Source organism: Hemitrygon akajei, chromosome 8 (genome assembly GCF_048418815.1).
Source record: "Hemitrygon akajei chromosome 8, sHemAka1.3, whole genome shotgun sequence".
In the NCBI taxonomy this organism is placed as follows: Eukaryota; Metazoa; Chordata; class Chondrichthyes; order Myliobatiformes; family Dasyatidae; genus Hemitrygon; species Hemitrygon akajei.
In genome coordinates, this window is record NC_133131.1 from 161,301,263 (window position 1) to 161,326,623 (window position 25,361).

Genomic DNA, 25,361 nt, shown 5'->3' on the forward strand with positions numbered 1-25,361 from the left:
CTTCAATAAATTAGATCTTGCAGTGCACCCAAGCACCTCAATTGTAGCTTGAGCGAGCATCTCTACAGTGGCCAGTTACGAATCTAAGATGCATCTTGCCATATGCACTGCATCACTTTTAATAATAAATTCTTTATACTTGTAAAATCCACTCACTCTCACTTAACTGATACCAAAAAGTAAAATTAGTTTGGGCTAAATTTTCTCTCTTGAATGAATAATTAAAGAAAATAGCTTATTTTGCCTGAAATTCAAGCTACTATTTGAGAATATTATATTTAAAGGGTGAGGGCAGATGGTTTGTCTAGGAATAGAAAGGGAAGTTGAAATGTGCAACTATGTAGTCAAAGGCAAATGGAAGTTAGATCAGCATCACCCTTGTTTGGGTATTCTCTAGCCCATTGGGACTAATGTTAAATTTTCCATTTTCAGGTAACCCAGTTTCCAGTGTTTCTTTCCCACTCCTCCCAATCCACTTAATGTGGTGGTGGTTATGTCTTTTAAGTTAATACACTAGTGGTTACAATTGCAGAGTTTAAAATGTGTATTGTGCTTTTAAAGGTAAAAAATTAAGTAGTTTAGGGTTGGGGAAGAAATGGTGATACCAATATTCTACAGGCTCAGACACACAAAGCAACCCGTTGGGTGGTCACTTCTGCTGCCTGCTGCTCTTCTGTACCATGTCCAAATCCAGGTACCTCCCAAGAGCAAATGAGTGTATCACTATACCCAAGGATTTCTATGTTGCTGCGGGGAACAGATTATATGAATATTCATTATAATATTAATTGTGCCCATTAGAAAATACAGTGTGGAGGTACCTCATAAATTAAGACTTCTTTGAAGTCTTGCATTATGAGGAATGAATGATTTATGTAGGACGGCTGGAGAGCCTCAGTGTTTGGGGGGGGGGGGCAGTTGCTAACACAAACACCAGAGATGACCACTTAAGAACATAGTGAATATTTTATGGCAAAATGTCATGTTGTGTTGTATTTTGAGACTTTTTTTCTGCTAATTGTAATAGTTCATGAAGATCTTATGAGAAGTGTAGATCAATGAGGTAGGTTGCTAGATGGATACTCAGCGGTAGGGACACAGGTGATGTCAACAGGCTCAATAAACTGATTAGAAACGCTGCCACTGTTATAGGAGTCAAACTGGACACAACAAGGTAGAACAAAAAAGACCCTCCAGAAAATCCTGGCAATTCTGGACAATGTTTTTCATCCTCTGCATGCTACCTTAACTGAAAAGCAGAGCACTTTTGTCTTAGACTAAGGCAACTGCGCTGCTCTGAAGAGTGCTAAATGAGGTTATTCTTGCCCTCAGCCATTATGTTCTATCATGAGTCAACCTATACCTGGAAAAGTGATGACCCTCCCTCCTGTCAGTCTGTTTGAGGTCACTTATTTTTTTAATCTTTCTTACTTCTAATATTTGTGTATTTGTATGTCTACTGTGACACTGTAATTTCCTTTGGGATCAATAAAGTATCTATCTATATCCATCTAATAAAGAATGTTTTTAATTAAAGACCATTGATTAGTTCTGAGGATTTGCTAGTAGCCTATGAATTTTTTGGAGTTTTGAAAATGAATGAGCATGCAGACTGCACATGAAAATGTTAGTATGTAGCTTGTTATGTTGTAGACTTTGAGTTTAACTGGTTGTTTGAATATGTATCACTTTTTGATGACATCAAAATATATTAGCACAAATATCTGGGGCGGTGTTAAAAGTGACACTGTTGTGGTACCAGTATCCCAGCATTTCCACTGCTGTCTGTTCTCTCCTTGATTATATTTGTTTCCTCTGGGTGCTCTAGATTCCTCCCTCATTCCAAAGACACATGAGTTAATAGATTTGTTACTCTCATGGGTAAATAGGGTGACACGAGTGCAGTGGTCTGGAAGAGCCTGTTACAGTGAGTGCTGAATTTCTAAATAAAAATATCTAAATACTGTTCTCTATTGACAACACAGCTCAAACAAAGAACAGAAGGTTAATAGAGTAGGGCTCATAGTAAAGCGGCATAGTTGAAAGAAATTAATGCAGAAAGGAAATGAGCTTACAAAGAAGCAACAGCAGAAGTTGATCAAGGAATTTTTTTTTGTTTTTGAATGCACTGGAATTAGATAGGCAAAAATGTTTGCATCAACTTTTTTTGATCTTCACATGTGTTGAAGTTCTTTACAACCATTGAATTTTGTTGGATTTTGATGGTTTTCATCCAAGGTTCTTTTTGAAGTCGGGAAAGAGGCACAAAACTTGCTCCTTCGCATTGGTTTTATTAATAGAACAGAGAAATTGAAACAGAATGGAGTATACGTCTACTAGTTGAGAGAGACAAAGAAATAAAGATGGTGTCTAATATAAAACAGCTATTTTTATACAACAGAGATGAGAAGAATTCCATTTCAATTTGTAGATAAGAGACAACCAATTAGAAAGTACTCATCCAAATACTGCAGTAGCAAGTTAACCAATGAAAAGGCAGTTAATGCAGAACAAAGAAGCTTCCAGAGCTTTCCAGAATTATACTTTGTATAGACACTAGAGGCATATTAAACTTGCATTAAATACAATTAATAACTGCAAAGTATTAATTGTTAACTGCAAAGAAAATAACAATTACACAATTGGATTCTTCTGCCATCCACCTGCACCTAGAGGCAATTTACTGCAGCGAGATAAACAAGAAGCTTACTTTTGAGATGTGCAAGTACAGTAAATGGAATCATGAAGGGAAGCTGCTGCAGTCTTAGGGAGAACATGGAGACTGTGGTACACTATCCAAATACAAGCCATTGTTCCTGTTTGCTGTTCTACCTACACTTTTTAAGATGTTCCTTCAGACCTACACATTTGAATTATTGTTTAGGTATCTAACCTGGTATCTAAATGGTGAAATAGTGCAGCGTGCTGTTGTGCAGAGGGACTTTGGAGAGCATGTGCATGACTCCTAACAGGTTAGCAAGAGGTAAATGGAACGTTGGCCATTTCTAGAGGGATTAAATTATTGAGCAGAGAGGTTATGCAGGAACTGTATAGGGTACTGGTGATGCTGCACCTGGAGTATTGCATGCAGTTCTGGCCTCCTTACATGAGGAAAGATATACTGGCTTCAGAGGCAGTGAAGAGGTTCACAATGTTAATTCTGGAGATGAAGGGGCTAACCTATAAGGAGAGGTTAAATTGCCTAGGACTTTCCTGACTGGAATTCAGAAAAATGAGAGGTGATCTTATAGAAACATAAAAAAATTATGAAAGGGATAGATAAAATAGAGGCAGAAAAATTGTTTCCACTGGTAAGTGAGACTAGAGCTTTGGGACATACCTACAGGATTCGGCGAAATAGATTTGGGCCAGAGATTTAAAAGAGGAGAAACTGCTTTTCCCAGTTATTAGAAAATCTGTGGAATTTTCTGTCCAGAGCAGCGGTGGAGGCAGTAACAATATATCATGAAGTTTATTTAAGATGCAATTGAGATAGATTTTTTTTGCATAGCAGGGTATTTAAGGGCTATGAGGAAAAAGTAGGTCACTATGATGTTACTGAATGGTGGAGAAAGCTCAATGGGCCACATGTCCTAATCCTATTTCTTATGTTCTTAATGGTTTATTATTAATTATTCTGAACTGATGAATCCATTAGGAGTGATCAATAATCATCAGTATTGCCAGAAACATCTGCATCCAATGAATGAGTAAAATATTTGCCTTGAGTATATCACCAAGTTATACATAATTAATTCATTGGGTATTTCAATGGGAAGGGTTGAAGTAAGTATGGTGGGGAAAATGCAGCGCTTTCCTCTTGTCTGCCTTAAGCTAATGCTGAAATCTATTTCTTTCAGATGGAAATTGAACCAGAATAATTTTTGTTCCTAGAATTTAAAAAAAGACAATGTAGATAAGAATATTTGGTGCCTTGTGCTTACCAATAATATCATGGCTTTCAGTGTCTTTTTCTGGTATTAACTCAATATCTCTTGATTGCCTTAAAATCCAAAAACCAATCGATTAACTGGTTTGATTATACTAGGCAAATGAGCTTCTAGAGCCCACTTGGAGAATTGTATAGACTTACTACCATTTATGTGAATAAATATTTTCACAACTGTCCTGAATGGCCTACCCATTATTTTGAAAATGTGGTTCCTTCCTAGTTATAGGTAGCTTAGCCAAGGAAATATAGCTGAATCCATCCCACAGGCCTTTCAAGACTTCTGTACATTTTAGAAATTACAATTCATTCTTTAAATTCTAGGTGCAGTTTGCTTATCCTCTTAATTAATTCATATCAAGGAATAGTCTTAATCTTTCGTTTCACACCTTCAGTTGCAAGAACATCCTTGAGCAGTGAAACCAAAAATTATGTGTAATATTCCAGATGGATCTCAATGGCCATATATAATTGGAGCAGAACATTTTAACTTAAGTCCTCCTGCAATAAAAGACCAAGGTGTCAAGAAACTACAAATCAGTGAGTGTCATGTCTATGTTAGGGAAGCTATAGGAGAGGATTCTTGGAGACAGGATGTATAAGCGTTTGGAAAAACATGGTCAAATGGCTATGTAGGGGGCAAGTTGTGTCTGCATTGATTGAGGTTTTTTTTTCAGGAAGTGACCATGGTCATTGAAGCCAAAACCATGGATTTTGTCTATTAGGGTTTGAATAAGGTATGTAATGAGTCCCTCATGGGAGTCTTGCCCAGAAGATTAAGATGCTTGATGTCTTTGGTGAATTGGCTGTTTTTTTAAAAACAGTTTTAAAAAAACTACCTTTATAAGCCTCCTTTAAGTACTCCCCCTCACAACTTTAAAGCTTTGCCCTCTATTATTTGCCATTTCTAATCTGGAGTTGGGGAGGAACGGCAAGGAGAATCCCTCATTCTCCCAACTCTAAGGAATAAAAGCTTAAAGTAAATTTATTATCAAAGTTCATATAGTGCCTATAAAAAGTATTCACCACCCTTGGAAGTTTTCATGTTTTATTGTTTTACAACATTGAATACAGTGGATTTAATTTAGCTTTTTTGACACTGATTAACAGAAAAGTCTCTTTTGTGTCAATGTGTTAACAATTTTCTTCAAATTTGTCTTAACTTTGTTACATTTATTGAACACAAAATAATTGATTGCATTAGTATTCACCCCCTTCAAGTCAGTATTTAGTAGATGCACCTTTGGCAGCAATTACAGCCTTGTGTCTGTGTGGATAGGTCTCCATCAGTTTTGCATATCTTGACTCTGAAGTTTTTGCCCATTCTTCGTTACAAAACTGCTCAAGCTCTGTCAGATTGCATGGGGATCATGAGTAAACAATGCTTTTCAAATCTCAGTTGGATTGAGGTTTGAACTCTGACTTCACCATTCCTAGACATTAACTTTGTTGTTTTTTAACCATTCCTGTGTAACTTTGGCTTTATGCTTTGGCTCATTGTCTTGCTCGAAAATGTATCTTCTCCCAAACTGCATTGCCCTTGCAGACTGCATCGAGTTTTCCTCCAGGATTTCTCTGTATTTTGCTGCAATCATTTTACAGTCTACCTTCACAAGCCTTCCAGGGCCTGCTGTAGTGAAGCATCCCCACAGCATGACGCAGGCACCACTACCATGCTTCACGGTAGGGATTGTGTGTTTTTGATGATGTGCGGTGTTTGGCTTACACCAATCCTAGCATTTAGTCTGATGGCCAAAAAGCTTAATTTTGCTTTCGTTAGACCTTTGAACCACCTTCCATCTGACTTCAGAATCTCCCACGTGCCTTCTGGCAAACTCTAGCCGAGATTTCATGTGAGTTTTTTTTTACAACAGTGGCTTTCTATTTGGCCCTCACCCATACAGCTGTGACTGGTGAAGCACCCAGGCAACAGTTGTTGTAAGAGCAGTCTCTCTCATCTCAACCACTGAAGCTTGTAGCTCCTCTAGAGTTGTCATAGGTCTCTTGGTGGCCTCCCTCACAAGTCCCGTTCTTGCACGGTCACTCAGTTTTTCCGGATGGCCTGCTTTAGGCAGATTTACAGCAGTGCCATATTCTTTCCCTTTCTTGATGATTGACTTGACTGTACTCCAAGGGATATTCAGTGACTTGGAAATTTTCTTGTATCCATCTCCTGACTTGTGCTTTTCAATAACCTTTTTGCGGAGCTACTTGGAATGTTCTTTTGTCTTCATGGTGTAGTTTTTGCCAGGATACTGACTCACCAGCAGTTGGACCTTCCAGATACAGGGTTATTTTTACTACAATCAATTGAAACACCCTGACAATCTCCATTTAACTAATTATGTGACTTCTAAAACCATTGGCTGCACCAGTGATGATTTGTTGTGTCATATTAAAGGGGGCGAATACTTCTGCAATTTATTATTTTGTTTTATATTTGTAATTAATTGAGATCACTTTGACGAGATCTATTTTCACTTTAACACAAAAGAGTCTTTTTCTGTTGATCAGTGTCAAAAAAAGCCAAATCACAGTGTTTTACTGTGATTCAGTGTTGTAAAACAATACAACATGAAAGGGGAGTGTGAATACTTTTTATAGGCACTGTATATGTCTTCATATACTACCCTGAGATTCATTTTCTTGTTGACTTTCAGTAGAACAAAGAAATACAACAGAGAAAATGAAAAACTACACACTTAACGACTGACAACCAATGTACAAAAGACAAACTGTGTGCAAATACAAAACAAAAACAAACAAAATATATAAGTAATTAAATAGTACTGAGAACATGAGTTTTAGAGTCCTTGAAAGTGAGTCCATAGGTTGTGGATTCAGTTCAGAGTTGAGGTAGTGATGTTATCCACTCTGGTTCAGGAGTCTGATGGTTGAATATAGATCCACTGTGGTCATCCTCTCTCTCTAGTCTAGGCAGCATCCTTGTGAATCTCTTCCGCACTGAATAAATTCTTCTCGAGCTTCCAGCAGGGTCCAGGTATCAATCATAACCAAAGTTTCAATGACAAACTCTGCTGTAATTGAAATATCGGTTATAATCGATACTTGGACCTGGCTGGAAGCCTGATGAGATTTATTCGTTATATATGCCGGGAAAGCACAGATCCTTTTTCTCTTTCACATCTTTTCCAGTTTGACAATGTCTTTCATGTAATAGAGTGACCAAAACTGTACAGTATTCAGTGCATTCTCACCAATAATTTATGTAACTGCAATATGTCTCTCTTCTCAAGCTTGAAGCTGACTGATGAAGACCAGCATGATAAAAGCCGCCATCACCCTGTCTGCTTGCGCTGCCACCTACAGTGATCTGTGTACTTGTACTCTTGTGTCAATCTGTTCCGCAACACTCATCTGTGCCCTGTCATTCAATGCACAGTGCCTACTTTTGTTCACATGTCTTTAAAGTATTACCTCACTACTTTAAATTACTTACATTTAAATACTGGTTTAAATTTATTATTTAATTTTCTAGCCCTTGGTTGCTGAGGTACTACTGTGCTTATAGACTTTGTCGTCTTGTGGCAATGAATTGGTAATTGAGGCAAGATGTGCTGGGCTGTATGGCAATATGGATTGTGAATTGATCCCTCTTCAGTTGGCCATTGAGGGAGCTTAATATTTCATTTTATCTGCTGACACGTTTTCTGGCATTGCTTTCCAGCTCTTGGTTGAATGTTTATATTGATATAATTTTCATTTTTCTGCCATCTGTTTCGATTGGATAGGCTTGTGCATGGCTTGGAATACCACTTGAGATTGTATGTCACTTTGATTAAAAAAAAGATGGAACATCCCAGCCAATTTGAGTATCTGTGCCAAATTCCTGTTGATTTGCCAATATAACCAGTAGGATGTTGGACAATTCGGGTATTGTGGTCAGATCAGTCTGAAATATCATCATGTTTGGTTTTGGTCATTGCAGAGGAGCAGAATCGATTCATTAGTGTGATACTTGGGTCGAAAAATGAAATATTGTATACATTTGTTTTGTACCACTTGGACTTTAGATCTGTTCTGATTTATGTACATTATAATTGTGAAACATTCCAAGGTAGTGTTTCTGAGGAAGAAGTTTGATTTTAACTATTTACATTTATTCCTACATCATAAGAAGAAAACTGCAAAACTATTGACTTTTAACAGTCAGAGGAAGGTTAGGGTTTAAACAGTTTTAATGTTTTGATAATGTGTCGCTCTATGAATGCCTTTACTAGACAAAATAGTTTTTTTCAGTAAAATCCATTTGAGGAGAAAAATAGACTTTGGCAATGAGTTTGTTTAGTGTATTTTTTTCTCTTGCTTTTTTATTTTCATTCTTGTTTTTCTTTAATTGGGTTCTTTCAGGTTTCTTGCTTTGTGAGACCTGTGAGCAAGCAAGTCTCAAGGCTGTATAATTTTTACATTCTTTGATAATAAATGCATCTTGAATCTTTAGTGTTCTGAAAATATTATGCCTTGAACTTTTGTATTTACTATTTCCTTTTTGTTCCAGTGACATAGTTTCATAAATACTTTCCATTATTAGATTAAACCTATCTTCGGGATTTCATGGTACTTGCAATGTTGAGATTCACAAAGAAGAATCTTGGTCATTCTTCATGTAAATGCAGGTGGGATATTACCTTGGCTTGGATTCTGTGGTAACTGGCCAGCAGCATTTATCCAGTAGCAGTGGTTTCCTTAGTTAATTGTATTTAAATGTTAGCCACTTTAATCAAACAACAGTCTTTCAGGATGATGCATGCTTTTATGTGAATAAGTCACTTACAATGCAAAATCCTGATGAGAGCTCTTGGTCCACATCGTCATTTACTTATTCCTTTCCATAGGACCTGCTGAGTTCCTCCAGCATTTTGTGTGTGTTAAAATGCAAAGTTAAGGGGTAGAAGTCAATACAAGCTGCCAGAGGAAGTCCTGGAGGATGGAGCAATTATGTTAAAAGGGGTTATTACGGCTATGGATAGGAAAGATTACAGGGATCTACACTTGGCCGTTTAATAGGTACGCCTCTACATCTTGTTAATGCAAATATCTAATCAGCCAATCATGTGGCAGCAGCTCAATGCATAAAAGCATGCAGACACAGTCAAGAGGTTCAGTTGTTGTTCAGTCCGAACAGTAAAATGGAGAAAAAATGTGATCTACATGACTTTGACTGTGAAATGATTGCTTGCCGTACAAGCTGGTTTGAGTTTTTTGGAAACTGCTGATCTGGGGTTTTCATGCTCAACAGTCTCTAACGTTTACAGTGAGTGGTGCGAGAAAACATTTTAAAAAAACATCCAGTTTAAGTGGCAGTTTTGTGGGTGAAAGCACCTGGTTAATGAGAGAAGTCAGAAGAGAATGGCCAGACTGCTTCAAGGTGACAGTGACTCAAATAACCCCATATTGCATTATTGTCCTGTACTCAGTTTACCATGTATCACTTGCTACATTAACTGGTTTCTGAATCTGTGTTAGTTTTCTGTGAATTCTGTACAAATGTACCCAGGTTTCTTTAAACATCAACATTACTGAGTCTCCTCAAATTACTAGCTCTAGTATTTTTTTTCTGCACTCAACTGGTGATCTTAATTTTTGCTCACAATCTTACCTGTTTGGTATCATTAGAAGCTGTATGTTTTTTACTGCACAAAGATTGTGCACATCTGTAGCAAATACCAATCTGATATAGTCCCAAGCCACAAATTTTATTCCCACTCTGCTGTGTTAATCTCTTTTAAGGTATGTTGGTGTTCCACAGTTCTGTGCATTGTAACATAGTTCACTGATCTATGTGAGAAGTTGTTAATGCTTTCTCAAAATCTAATTAAATAATGATCCATTGATTTAACCAGTTCTTGTCACATCTAATAGATTATTCAGAAACATTGAAATCTAGCTGTATCTCGTTGAGAGTACGAACAATATATGTAGAGAAATTTCTGATATTTATATTGGTTTATTTGGTTTGAATCACTCCCAACAAAGTCAACAAAATGATATTGGCACTGATGGGGTTAAAACAACCTTTTTCCCTTTCAACTTCACTATTATGCAACCAAGCCGAACCTGAGTTGCAGTGCTTTCCCCAATTAAAAATTGAGTTCAAAATGAATAGGCGTGAGTGAAATTAGTGTTAAGATCCTAGTTTCGTTATGGTTTCTGGAATTTGATCACATTGGAACGTCATTTGGCTTTCTGTATGTTTCTGCACAGAGCTGATTGGTTAATGGAAGTAAACGTGTTCCACGCAGAGTATTGGAGTACAGTGTCTGCACCACCCGATGACAACTGAGTTATCTCATCAATCTCTGGGTGCTTTCCAAATTAGGGCTGCGAAAGCTTATACCCAGAGTGTATTACGTTGATAGCATCAGTCGGTGGCAGGGAAACTTGGAGTCTGGCTGGTTGGAGAACAGCCAGGAAAAAGCAGCCATAGTGCACAGCGACTTTGCGTCGCAGACAGTCTTCTTTGCCCACTTGCCATGAGTACGTATGGTATTCATAGCAGAAGAGGGGGCTGGGGGAAGGGGAAATGAATGGTGAAAAAACAAAGTTTTTAGATTGTTCCCTCCAATCACTTCTGTTATAGGGCATCAATTTAAGAATGCTAACCTAGATTAGTAATTTCATTTTGAGCACAATATTTAGCTGTTCATTAAAACTGTACTTGGGCATTTGCAGATCATCAGTCTTGCGAAATCTGCTTTCATGCAAAATAATGTGTAGAAAGCATTTCCCAATATTGTTAAGTCTTTTGTGACTATTTTGCAATAATGTCACTGCTTGTGTTTGCACCAGCAACAACACGTACAACAAGCGTTTGGAGCTCTATTTCTGCTTTTGTTTCACAAAGGTATAAAACAAGTTCAGTAAATTTAAAACTAGAAAATCATCCACCTCACATGTATTTGTTTTTGGATGTAGCCATTGCTGAAACAGTTAGATTTATTATCCACTATTTGTCATCTCAAAACAAAGACTTGGTAGGCATAGTGAATATTAAGATGTAACCATATTGCTTTGAGGTCGGAATAAATTAAGTCAGTGATAAGAATGGCATATATAGTGTAAAAAGAGAGGGGAGAGTAGTGAAGTAGTGTACCTGAGTTCATTGTCCATTCAGAAATCTGCTGATGTAGGGGAAAATCCTGCTCCTGAAATGCTGAGTATGTGTCTTGCTCCTATACTTCTCTTTGATGGTATCAATGAGAAGAGGGTATGTCCTGGGTGATGGGGGTCCATAGTGATGGGTGCAGCCTTTTTAAGGGATTGTCTATTGAAGATGTCCTTGATGCTGGGGAGGCCATTGCCCATGATGGAACAGAGTGTAGGCCATACACAGGTAAATAGGACTGGCTCAGGTAGGTAACCTCGTTGGATGGATGAGTTGGGCCGAAGAGCCTGTATCATTCTGACTGCTCTTTAAATTTGTGTGTTTAATATGTTTCCATTTACACTACTATTTGTGTTGATTCTTTGGTGGCCAATCTCAATGCAAGAAAGGGCAGATGCACAGATAATGGAAGAGATGTGGGTGAGAGCTCTATCAATTAACAATAGGAGCATGTGCCCTATTCTCTGAAAAATGACATCTTGGATTCCTTCCTTCTACCTTTTATGCTTGTTGCCTCTTTCAGTCTTGAAGAAGGGGCTCGTACTAAAACATTGTTCATTTACCTGCGACATACTGCCTAACAAACTGAGCTCCTCCAGCATTTCACTTCAGTGACCTCTAGAGCATGGGTTCTTAACTTTGTTTTATGTCATGAACTCATTTAGCAGTCTGGTGAATTCTATGGACCCCTTCTTAGAATAATGTATTTAAATATATTAAATAAAATAAACCGGATTACAAAAGAAATGAACTATATTGGAATACTGTATTAAACAAACAAGTGGGCTTTGCAATTTATCCAAGAGGAACTCAGCAGGCCAGGCAGCATCTATGGAAAAGAGTACAGTTGATGTTCCTGATGAAGGGTCTTGGCCCGAAACCTTGACTGTACTCTTTAACAAGGATGCTGCCTGGCCTACCGAGTTCCTCCAGCATTTTGTGTGCGTTGCTTGGATTTCTAGCATCTGCAGGTTTTCTCTTGTTTACAATTTATCTGAAGTTCTAACACTTTTAAGGGACAGGTGAGGTGCCAGAGGATTGGAGGACAGACAATGTTGTTACGTTGTTTAAGAAAGGCTCTTAAAATTACCAGGAAATTATAGGCCAGACTTTTACAAGGGTAGGACCAACTAGAGTAGGTCTAAAATATTGAATGGTTGGGCACTGAGGAGTGTGGTAAAACAAAGGGATCTGGGAATACAGATGCATGATTCATTGAAAATGGTGTCACAGACTGATAGGGTCATAAAGAAAGTTTTAAGCACCTTGTCCTTTATAAATCAAAGTATTGAGTACAGGAAGTGGTACGTCATGTTAAAGGTATATAAGACTTTGGTGAGAGTATTGTGTACAGTTTTGATCACCTACCTACAGGAAAGATGTAAATAAGGTTGAAAGAGTACCGGGGAAATTTGCAAGGGTGTTGCCAGGTCTGGAGGACCTTACTTATATGGAGAGATTGACTAGATTAGGACTTTATTTCATGGAATGTAGAAGATTGAGAGGAGATTTAATGGAGGTATACAAAATTGAAGGGTATAGGTAGAGTAAGTGCAAGCAGACTTTTTCCACTAAGATTGGGGGGAACTACAACTAAAGGTAAAAAGCTCAAGGGGAACATGAAGGGAAACTTCTTCACTCAGAGGTTCGTGAGAGTGTGGAACGAGCTACCAGCACAAGTGGTGCATGTAAGCTCAATTTCAACATTTAAGAGAAGTTTGGATAGTAGAGATATGGTCCCAGTGCAGGTCGGTGGGAATAGGCAATTTAAAGGGTTCTGGATGGACTAAGTGGGCTGACAGGCCTGTTTCTTTGCTGTACTTTTCTATGACTATGACTTCTAATGGCTTTTAAGTACTCGGATAGATACAAGAATTACAGCAGTAGCTCAGACATCGTGATCTTCCTGGAATTTGGCTATTGTTGCATATAGAATTGTGTAGTATTGCAAAAAGCCATGATAGAGAGTTATGAATTGTCATTTGTGCTGTCCAATTTTGCAAAAGTTTAACAAACAAAACTACTCACCTCCTACGCATTGATTGACAAGCTAAAGAGATGGATTACATCTGAATCCAGGCAGGTTTACGAGAGCTATTTGGGACGGTTTTAACTAATTTGGGAGAGGACTTGGAACTGGAGCAATAGTGCTGAGCTTGAGGTAGTAGTTGGTTTACAAGCAGAGGCAGTGTGTAGTGAGACTGTTAGCAAGGAGAAGCTGATGATAGGGCAAAATTGCAGTCAACAGGATGAGTTGCAATAGAAAGGGTGGACAAAATCAAAAAGGGTGAGTAATTTTCTATGGTTCTAAGTCTGAAGGTGTTATATTTGAATGCAGGCAGTATACAGAATAAGGTAAATTAACTTGTAACACAGTTACAGATCGGAATGTATGATGTTGTGGGCATCACTGAATCGTGGCTGAAACAAGATTATAGCTGGGAGTTTGACGTCCAAGGATACACATTGCATTGAAAAGACAGGCAAGTAGGCAGAGGGGGTGGCAGGGCTCTGTTGGTAAAAAATGAAATTAAATTATTAGAGGTGACAAAGGGTCGGCAGGTGTTGAATCGTGGATAGAGCTAAGGAATTGCAAGGGTAAAAAGACCCTGATGGGAGTTGTATACAGACCCTCAAACAGTGGTAACGATGTGGTCTACAAGTTACATTGGAATATAGAAAATGCATGTCAAAAGCACAACATTACAATGGTCATGAGGATTTTCAATATGCAGGTAGATCGGGAAAAATCAGGTTGGTGTTGGATCTCGAGGGGAATTTCTAGAATGCTTACGAGATGGCTTTTTAGAGCAGTTTGTGGTTGAGCCCACTCGGGGATCTGCTATTCTGGATTGGGTGTTGTGTAATGAACAAGAATTGATTAGAGAGTTTGTAAAGGAACCTTTTGGGGACAGTAATCATAATAAAATAAAATTCATCCTCAATTTGAGAAGGAGGAGCTAATGTCAGATGTATCAGTATTACAGTGGAGTAAAGGGAATTTCAGAGGCCTGAGGGAGGAGCTGGCCAAAATTGATTGGAAAGGAACATTAGTAGGGATGATGGCAGAGCAGCAATAGCTGGAATTTCTGGGAGCAATTTGGAAGGCACAGGGTATATATACAGTATATCCCAAAGAAGAAGAAGCATTTTAAAGGCAAGACTAAAAGCCAAAGAGAGGGCATATAATAAAGCAAAAATTACTGAGAAGTTAACAGGATTGGGAAGCTTTTAAAAACCAACAGGAGGCAATTAAAAGAGTAATAAAGGAAGAAAAGATGAACAGTGAAGGTGAGCTAGCCAGTAATATTTGAGGATTCCAAAAGTTTCTTCATGTAGAGAAAGAGTAAGAGAGGAAAGAGTAGAGTGGACCACTGGAGAAGTAGTAATGGAGGACAAGGAAATGGCGGATGAACTGGATAAGTATTTTGTATCAGTCTTCACTGTGGAAGACACTAGCAGTATGCCAGAACTTCCAGTGTGCCAGGAGTCCTGAACTGTGTGTAAGAGAAGGTTCTTGGGAAAACTGGAAGGCCTGAAAGGAATGTGGGTTCTGAAAGAGGTGGCTGAAGAGATTGTGGAGGCTTGGTTAATGATCTTTCAAGAATCAATGAATTCTGGTGTGGTTCCAGAGTACTGGAAAACTGCAAATGTCACTCTATTCTTCAAGAAGGGAGAGAGGCAGAAGAAAGGAAATTAGTTTGACTTCAGTGGTTAGGAAGATTTTGGAGTCAATTGTTGAGGATGTGGTTTAGGTGTAGTTGGAGACTCATGATAAAATAGGCCATAGTCAGCATAGTTTCCTCGAGGGAAAATCTTGCCTGACAAATCTGTTGGAATTCTTCAAAGAAATTACAAGCAAGCTAGACACAAGAGAATTGGTGGAAGTTGTGCACTTGGATGTTCAGAAGGCTTATGACATGAGGCTGCTTGACAACCTATGAGTCCATGGTATTACAAGAAACACTGCAGTGTGGACAAAGCAGTGGCTGATTGGCAGGATCAAAAAGTGGGAATAAAGGGAGCCTTTTCTGATTGGCTGCTGGTGATTAATTGTGTTCCACAGGGGTCTGTGTTGGGACTGCTTTTTACATTATGTCAATGATTTGGATTATGAAATTATCCTTATCCTTGTAAGTGGAGCAAGTGTTACACCTGTCCCTACACCACCTCCCTGACCACCATTCTGGGCCCCATTAGTCCTTTCAGATGAGGTGACACTTCAGCTGTGAGTCTGTTGGGGTCATCTATTGTATCCATTGCTCCTGATGTGACCTCTTGTATATTGGTGAGTCCTGGCATAGATTGGGAGACCGATTCACTGAACAGAAAAGCGGGATCTCCCAGTGGCCACCCAGTTTAATTCCATTTCCCATTCCGACATGTTCATCCATGACCTTCTCTACTATTGCGATGAGACCACATTCAGGTTGGAGGAGCAACATCTTGTATTCCGTTTGTGTGGCCTCCAACTTGATGGCATGAACATTGATTTCTCGAACTTCCAGCAATGCACCCGCTCCCTTCTGTATTCTCCATTCCCTTTTCCCTCTCTCACCTTAGCCCCTTGCCTGCCCCTCTGGTCCTCCACCTCCTTTTTCTTTCTTCCATGGCCTTCTATCCTCTCCTATTAGATTCCCCCTTCTCCAGCCCTGTATCACTTCCAGCAATCAACTTCCTAGCTCTATACTTCACCCCTTCCCTCTCCCAGTTTCACCTATCATCCTGTATTTCTTCCTCCCTTTCCTTCTAACTTTCATTCCTCATCATTTTTTCTCCAGTCCTGCTGAAGAGTCTTGGCCTGAAACATTTACTGTACTCTTTTCCATAGATGCTGCCTGGCCTGCTGAGTTCCTCCAGCATTTTGTGTATGTTGCTTGTATTTCCAGGATCTGCAGGCTATCTCTTGTTTGCGATTGGATGACAAAATTGATGGCTTTGTGTCCAAGTCTGTGGACAATACGAAGATAGGTGGAGGGGCAGATAGTTTTGAGGAAGTAGAGAGGCTACAGAAGGACTTCGGCAGGTTAGTAGAATGGGCAAAGAAGTCGCAGATTGAATGCAGTGTCAGGAAGTGTATGATCATGCACATTGATAGAAGAAATAAAAAGATTGACTATTTTCTAAATGAAGAGACAATTTAAAAAGTCTGAGGTGCAAAGAGACTTGGGAGTTCTTGTGCAGGATTCTGTGAAGGTTAATTTGCTGGTTGTGTCGGTGGTGAGGAAGGCAAATGTAATGTTAGCATTCATATTGAGAGAACTAGAATATAAAAGTAAGGATGTAATGCTGAGACTTTATAAAGTACTAGTGAGGCCTCACTTGGAGTATTGTGAGCAATTTTGGGCCCTTATATTAAGAAAGGATTGCTGACATTGTAGAGGGTTCAAAAGGCAGTTCATGAAAATTATTCCAGGATTGAATGGTTTGTCATATGAAGATCGTTTGATGGTTCTGGGCTTGTATTCACTGGCATTCTGAAGAATGAGAGGTGACCGCTTTGAAAACTGTCAAATAGTGAAAAGTCTTGTTAGAGTGGATGTGGAAAGGATGTTTCCTATGATGGGAGAGTCTTAAGACCAGAGGACACAGCCTCAGAATAGATGGGTGTCCTTTCAGAACGGAGATGAGAAGGAATCTTTTAACCAGAGAGTGGTGAATCTAGAATTTTTGCCACAGGCAACTTTGGAGGCCAGGCCTTTATGTATATTTAAGGCGGAGGCTGATAGATTCTTGATTAGTCAAGACGTGAAGGGATACGGGGAGAAGGCAGGAGATTGGGACTGAGAGAAAAATTGGATCAGCCATGATGAAATGGCAGAGCAGACACATAGAACATAGAAATCTACAGCACATTACAGGCACCAATGTGATGCTGACCATGTAACCTACTCTAGAAACTGCCTAGAATTACCCTACCGCATAGCTCCATGTACCTTAGAGTCTCTCAACTGCAATGGGATATGAAAATAACTCTGATTGTTATTGGTGACAAAGTCACAGGTACTGCTAAAACTACTGTGGTTTGTGCCTACATTCATAATTGAACGAAATGCTAAATTTCGGTTAGAGGTTAGTGAAAATAACGATGTAATTTTCCCCCCATCGTAGCTCATGGACCCCAGTTTAAGAACCCCTGCTCTGGAGACTGAAAAGTAGCAAACCTTTGAAGACTTAATGGTCTGAAAAATTAATTGCTTTGTCAGTTTAATACTTCTTATGAAACCTTATTTGCAAAGTTGTTTATAGTTTTTGTCTCCTTTATTAAGGAAGGATGTGAATATGTTGGAAGCAGTTCAGGGAAGATTTATTAGACTAATATCCGGAATGGGCAGGTTAGATATACGAGGTTTGTAACCATTAGAGTTTTTAAAGCTGTAAGAGGGGGATTTCATTGAAACAGACAGGTTCCTGAGTGGTCATGACAAGGTGGATGTGGTGGGGATGTTTCCTTTTGTGGGAGAAAGTAGATAACAGGGCCACTTTTTAAAAATAAGTAGCTATCCATTTAAGAGAGCAGTGACATTTTTTTGTGGTCCTGAGTCTTGGAAACTTTTTCCCCAAGCAGCAGTGGACGCAGAGTCTTGGAGTGGAAAAGGTAGAGGCTCTTATTGAAGCATACAAGATTCTGAGGATCCTGAGAAGGTATTATAGAACCATAGAATGATGATAGCATCAAAGGATGCCATTTGGCCCATTGTATTTGTGTTGACTATTGTTCCGGTAAGATGGCAGCACACTCAGACACAGCAGTCTTTTGGGGGCCAACCTAAGGTGTTTTTGTCTTTGTTAAATGTCTTTTTTGTGAACATCTTGAATATTTCTCTTGAGATTGCAAGACCTTGTTGGACATTGGTAATGTTGGATGCCATTGGCCCATTTCCCTTGTTTGTTGGCATGACGGAGAGCTGTGTGGCCTCGGTTAGTAGCGAAAACTAGACCTCAAGCTGCAGGCTTGCCTGTTAATGCAGGCCAGGAGAGGAGACACTGGAGGTGGTGTAGCATGGTGTCCATGCTCAGTTGGGGGTTGCCCTCTCCTGCCAGTGTTTGATCGGTGGAATGACAAGTTGGATTGCATGTGTCCCTTTGTGGATAGCTGAGAACTGCATCATTAATTTGTGGGACATGTCACTCAGGAACTTGTGTTCTTTATGGTAGAATGATAATTAAACTTAAACATGCTTAAATCAACTTGTAATTCAACTGTACATCACAGGAACAGGCCATTCATTGTGTGTGGCATCATGGTGTGTGCCAACCATAATGCCAATCCAAAATCACATTTCTATGTATGGTCTGTTCATGTACTTGTCTAAATGTTCTATGTTGGTGAGTACAGAAGTACAGTCCTCATGTACTCTGAATGTGAACAAAAGATATGGTTGTTGACCAGACTATGTAAGTTTCTTCCCCCAAGCTATCAGACTCCTCAATACCCAGAGTCTGGACTGTCACCGACTTACTGCCCTTTACTGTGCCTATTGTCTTGTTTATTATTTATTGTAATGCCTGCACTGTTTTGTGGACTTTATGCAGTCCTGGGTGGGTCTGTAGTCTAGTGTAGTTATTTTCTGTGTTGTTTTCACCTAGTTCAGTGTAGTTTTTGTACTGTTTCATGCAGCACCATGGTCCTGAAAAAAGTTATCTCGTTTTTACTGTGTACTGTACCAGCAGTTATGGTTGAAATGACAATAAAAAGTGACTTGACTTGTACCTCCTCATCCGCTTCTCTGGCCCCAGGTATAAATTCCCTCCTTTGCGCTTGAGTGTCCTCCCCTCTGCCTAGTTAGCCTCTTGTTATTAATGCATGTGTAAAATGCCTTGAGATTCTTTTTTAATCTGATTTCTCAGACACTTCATGACCCCTCTTGGTCTTGATTCTCTTAAATTCTCTCCAGTTTTTATTTCTGAAGGGCCCTTTCAAATTCCAGATTCCTATATCTTGCATGTCTCTCCTTTACTTAAACTTTTTCACTAAATTTGCAACATTTCTTGTCAACCAAAGTTCCTGAACTTTGCCATTCCTTATCCTTAGAGTGAATTCTGATCTTGAAATGGCTCTCACTCTTCAGATGTAGACTTTCTCAGTAACATGCTGCTCCCAATCTACTCTCACCAGTTCCTGCCTAATACAGTTATAATTAGTATTTCCCCAGTATAGAACTTCTGCCAGATCCAGTCTTATCCTTGTCCATAAACTGTCTGAAAACTTGAATTGTGATGACTGTGCTGTAAAATGCTGACTCTGTGAAATATCCTCTTAAGCTAGTTAACTTGATACCTGTTAAAAGGAAATGGTGGAAGATATTTCTATATATGTTGGAACATGGCAATAATAAAAATTCAAGGTAAACCGGACCAAAACATTGACAATTCCTTTACTCCCACAGCTACTGCTTGAGCTGCTGAGTTCCTCCAGCAGCTTGCTTGTTACTGCAGATTCTAGCATTTGTGGTCTCTTGTGCTTCTTTCTTTTGGATGGTCTAAGGGTAGAACAGCTACCATGGATGTTGGCAGATGTTGCACTGTTTATAGAGTTCCTCGGGCTGTTAACTGTTTCTCTGTCTCCTGCTGACTCATGGGAGGCCTGCAGTACAGCCCACCAAAGTAATAACTTCATGTTTCTAATCTCTATCCATGCAGCTAGCCTTCATGATCCCTTACCATTGAAGGAAAGCAATCCCTCCTTCCTTTGCTTCCCTTACTGTCTTGTTCGAAAATTCTCTACCCTGAGTGGTATTGTATAGCCATGTGTGCTAAAAAGGGATGGTGAATAGGCTGATGATGCACGCCACTGGGATCGGGTACTGTGACCTTAATATATACCAACGACTTGAACGACTGCAGTTAAGGTAAGATTATGAAATTTGCAGATGCCACAAAGATAGGTAACAGAGTAATTTGAAGAAGTAAAGAGGTTCCAGAGGGATACATATATAATACTGTGCAAAATCCCCTAGTCACACATATTTAACTAGGATGCCTAAGACTTTTGCACAGTACTATATTTGCCAACGTGGAGCAGAGAGCGAGTGGAAGTGAAGAATGTTGGGAATGGTGAGCGTGGAGCACCGTAGGAGGGGTATAGGACAGGTGGTAGAGGAGTGCCAGGGCAGGAATGTGATGTGGGTGCAGACACACCCAGCCCTGAGACACCAGACAAGGTCTTTAGATTCCAAACAACTGGTGAATTGATCATTACAGAATGTCTTTTTGGTGCTTCCCATGCTCTCCCCTCTCCCGTCCCCTTTTTCCCAATCATGATTCCCCTTCCTGTGCCTCCTTCCCACTATCAGTCCATAATAGAGACCAATATCAGAATCATAAGAGCATAAGGAATCACGTTTATCAGTCTCGCGTATTTTTTTGTGGCAGCAATACAATGCAATTCATAAAATTACTACAGTACTCTGCAAAAGTCTTGGGTACCCTAACTTTATAATTTTGCTCAGTACTGTATGTTAAGTGAATGGATAAAGATCTGACAAATATAATTCAACATGGGAGGGGGTGAATGTGAAATGCTCAATTTTTGCAGGAAAAATAGTTTTAAAAAAACTATTTAAATTGGATCTGTAAGCTCAGAAGTATTTGGTGTCCCTAGTACATGATTCACAAAAGGCTAGTAAGTAGGTGCAGTAAATAATTTTGAAAGCTAAGAATATTAATGTTTTATTGCAAGGGAATTGAATATAAATGTAGGGACAGTAGGTAAGCTTTAGTTATAAAGGGCATTGATGAAATCTGTGGAGCGGTGTAAATAGTATTGTTTTCTATTTCTTATGGAAGGATGTAAATATCTTGGGAGCAGTCAGAGAAAGATTACTCGACCTGAAATGGGAAGGATGTTTTGTGTGGAAAGATATGACAGGCTAGTCTCGTATCCACTTCAGTTTAGAAGCTTGAAGCTTGAATCTTGGTTGATAGATTCTTGATAAGCAACTGGTAGTCAGAAATACAAAGCTGAGGTTACAGATCAACCATGATCCTGTTGAATGGCAGAGCAGGCTTGAAGGGCTAAGTTATGACCAGCTTTTGTTCCTGATTTGCATGTGTTTAGACACATGAATTTTTGGAATTCTCTGTCTGAAGACTGAAACTTACCAGGGGACATCTCGAAATTGATTGATATGGAGAATGTAGCCAGAAATTGGAAGTCCTAATCTTTTGCATTACGGCTTCTCAGTTACCATGGCTGCCCTAAGACCTCTTACCAAGCCTAATATTGTGAAGAAATGCAGGTAGAAGTTCATCCGTCACCAGTTAGATCGCTACGTGAAAATTGCGCGTAACTGGCGGAAACCAAGGGGTATTGACAATAGAGTTCGCCGGAGATTTAAGGGTCAGATCCTTATGCCAAACATTGGTTATGGCAGCAACAAGAAGACCAAACACATATTACCCTCGGGATTTAAAAAATTCTTGGTTCACAATGTGAAGGAGCTGGAGGTTCTGATGATGAGCAACAAGACATATTGTGCTGAGATTGCTCACAATGTCTCTTCCAAAAACCGCAAGACAATTGTGGAGAGGGCAGCCCTGCTTGCTATCAAGATCACCAATCCCAATGCCAGGTTACGCAGTGAAGAGAATGAATAGCCTTCTCACTGAACTACATCTAATTCTTTAATAAAGTGTTTAAAATTTAAAAAAAAGAAATTGGAAGTGAAACCAAGATAAGATCAGCCATAATCGTATTGAATGGCAGAATAGGTGGAAGGCAAGATAGTGTACTACCATTTACTTTCATAAGCTATTCCTGCCCATCATCTAGAAAGTTATACTTTACAGGAGTCACTACATGTTGAGGTTGAATATTTTTCTGCAAGTAGCAGAAGGCTCCTTCTAAAATACATAAATGCTTTTATTTATAATTGAAAATTGAGTTAATCATTTTCTACTATTTTGTATGCAGGCTTGTACATATGCACTTGTAGATCAGAGCAGCATGTGAGTCACCTAATACAAAATCTCTTCACCTAGGACAACTGAATGTGAATGAAAGCCAATCTGTTTTAATATAGTGACATTTAAGTGTCCTTCACCTTCTGTTTCAAATTCCAATTACTGCATCAGGTAACACAGTTAACTCTTGAAGAGAGGTGCTGTTGGCTGCACTGCAGTAATTTTCCATGGATTTGTTCTAGCCAGCAGTTAATAGGGCTTGCAAAAGAAGAGTTATGTAATAGCTAAGACTGACCTAGATTTGTAACTGAGTCCAACTGTGTAATAGTTTGAAGCAAGTCTGTCACTACTGTTTTTTTGAATTAAGTGATACCGTGCCAGGCATGAATCCTAACAATCTCAGAGCTGACAGCAATATTGTTTCTGGTTGCAGTTTGAATCTCACTATAGAAGTGCATTGGATTTTATCTGCAATATCTTCTCATAACTGAAATGATTTTATTAGCTGACCTACACAGGGATGCTGAATGTCCTGGTTCTGATATCTGTCCTGTTAGGATATGTTTCCTAACTTTCCTATTCTGCAGTGTAAATTATAGCTGAAAAGTTTGTAGTGTGGCTTATTCAATGCTCCTATAAAAGGATTGTTAGAAATTCACAGTTCTGTTTAGAAATGTATTCTGTTGTTAATGAGGTGTAAAACTTTGTCAAATTAGCTAGAAAATATGCAGGTGTTTTTCTTTTGCATTCAGTATGTGACTGAATTAACCATTGCTTTGTTGGAGGCTATGAGAATGTTCTTCAGAACAACAGTTGCAAGCTGGCTTTAAGTGTCATGGCAGAACAAACAAATTCCATCTTTTAAATTTGCATATTTTCTTCTCAGAATCGGAATCAGGTTTATTATCACTGGCATGTGACGTAAAAGTTGTTAACTTAGCAGCAGCGGTTGAATGCAATACTATACATAACAAATAGAAGATAAAAAATAATTATAAATAAGTAAGTAAAAGGGCTTTTTTATGAAAGAGTTTACATTTAGTTTATCCAGTAATATTGTTGAAGGGTGGGTAAAAATGGTGCAAGTGGAACTTTTCTCCCCCCTCCCCCCCCAAACTTGTGTATGGCTTAAATTATTATGTGGCTTTAATACACATTAGAATTTGACGTTTGTGTTAGAGCTCCCTTTCAGAGTCATTAGAATTTGGTACTCGTTGTTCATTTTGGGTTGATTTCCTTTGTCATCTGGTTTTACTAAGCCTTAGGCTTTCAAACCCAATTACTCTTTATCAGATAGAATGACAAGGACAGTAAAAGCATACAAACATAGTCACCTGGAAGTTTGTTTATCTGCTCTGCACTTTCTGTGTAATTATCTACAGTTTAAATTATGTCATTTTACTCTACCTCCAGTGCACTTGTGCATGGAGTGATTCATTGGGATAGCAGATTCAAAAGCTTTTCATTGTATATCAGCACATATAATAAACCAATTACCAATTACCCACCGACTCTCTCAACTTGTCTGGAAATCAGAACAGTACAACATTGGATAGGTCACTCAGTCCACTATGTTGCACTATGTTGTCAGTCCACTATGTTGCACTGACCTTGATGCCAATTTATAGTCATAGACCCTCTGCATAATTCCATTGACCCTCACCCACACCATAGCCCTCCATACCCCTCTCATCCACATACCTGTCCAAATTGCTCCTAAACATTGAAATCGACCCCACATCCATTACTTGCTTGGCAGCTCGTTCCACACTCTCACCACCCTTTTGAGTGAAGAAGTTCCCCTCATGTTCTCCTTAAATACCTCTCCTTTCACTCTTAACTCATGACCTCTAGATCTAGTCTCACCCAGAGTCAGTGGAAAAAGCAAGCTTGCATTTACCCTATCTATACCTCTCATAATTTTGTATACCTCTCTTAAATCTCCTCGCAATCTTCTACCTTCTAGTGAATGAAGTCCTAACCTATTCAGTCTTTCCTATAAACTCAGGTCCTCTAGTCCTGGAAACATCTTTGTAAATTTTCTCTGCACTATTTCAATCTCATTTACATCTTTCTTTTAAGTTGATGACCAAAACTGCACAGGATACTCCAAATTAGGCCTCACCAATGTCTTTTACAATTTCAACATAACATCTCAATTCCTGTACTCAGTGCATTGATTTATGAAGGCCAGTGTGCCAAAAACTTTCTTTGTAACCCTATCTACCTGTGACACTGCTTTCAAAGAATAATGAGTCTGTACTTCCAAATGCCTCTGTTCTACTGCACTCATCGTGTAAAACCTACCCTGATTGGTCCTTTCAAAGTGCTTGCTTGTGTACATAAAATTCTATCTGTCATTTTTTAGCCCATTTTTCCAGCTAGTCCTGATAGCAAGTTTTGATAGTCTTCGTCACTACACCCCACTCTACAAATCTGCCAATTCAGTTAACCACATCATCATCTAGATCATTGATGTAGATGACAAAGAACCATGGACCCAGCACCGACTTACTGCGTCACAGGCCTCCAGTCAGAGGCAACCAACTACTACCACACTCTATGAAACCAATGGCTCATCCAGTTTACTACCTTATCTTGAATGCCAAGCAACTGAACCTTCTTGACTAACCTCACTCGCCTATAATTTCCTGGTTTATTCGTAGAGCCTTTCTTATACAAGCTTAGCTGTCCTACAATTCTCCAGCACCTCGCCTGTGGCTAAGAATGTTTTAAATATCTCTGCTAAGACCCCTGCAATTTCTTCATTAGCCTCCCACAGGATCTGAGGGAACACCTTGTCAGGCCCTGGGGATTTATCCACCTTAATATGCCTCATTCAGCAAACACCTCTCCAGTAATCTGTATAATGTCCATAACCTCGCTGTTACATTGCCTCCCATCTATAGACTTTGTGTCCGTCTGCCGAATAAATACAGATGCAAAAAATCCATTTAAGATCTCCCCCAACTCTTTTGGCTCCATGCATTGATTACCATTCTGATCTTCCAGAGGATCAATTTTGTCCTTTGCTATCATTTTGCTCTTAATATATCTGTAGAAGCCCTGGGATTCTCCGTCATCTTCTCTGCTAGGGTAATTTCATGTCATATTTTAGCCATCCTCATTTCCTTCTCAATTTCCTTCTTGCATTTTTTATACTCTTCCAAGTACAGTCGGCCCTCCTTATCCGCGGATTCAACCAATCGCACATTAGGAAAACCTGGAAGTTCTCTCTCCAGCACTCGTTGCTTGAGCATGTACAGACTATTTTTCTTGTCATTATTCCCTAAACAATACAGTATAACAACTACTTACATAGCATTTACATTGTATTAGGTATTATAAGTAATCTAGAAATGAGTTAAAAGTACAGGCAGT

At 39.1% G+C, this 25,361-nt stretch overlaps 1 protein-coding gene and 1 pseudogene across 10 annotated transcripts in view; both read left to right on the plus strand.

Annotated features, from left to right (window-relative positions):
* kmt2ca (lysine (K)-specific methyltransferase 2Ca) overlaps positions 1–25,361 on the plus strand; it is a 469,037-nt gene that overhangs the window by 47,048 nt on the left and 396,628 nt on the right. The window lies entirely within an intron of this gene.
* Positions 21,245–21,734, plus strand: LOC140731483 (large ribosomal subunit protein eL32 pseudogene; annotated as a pseudogene).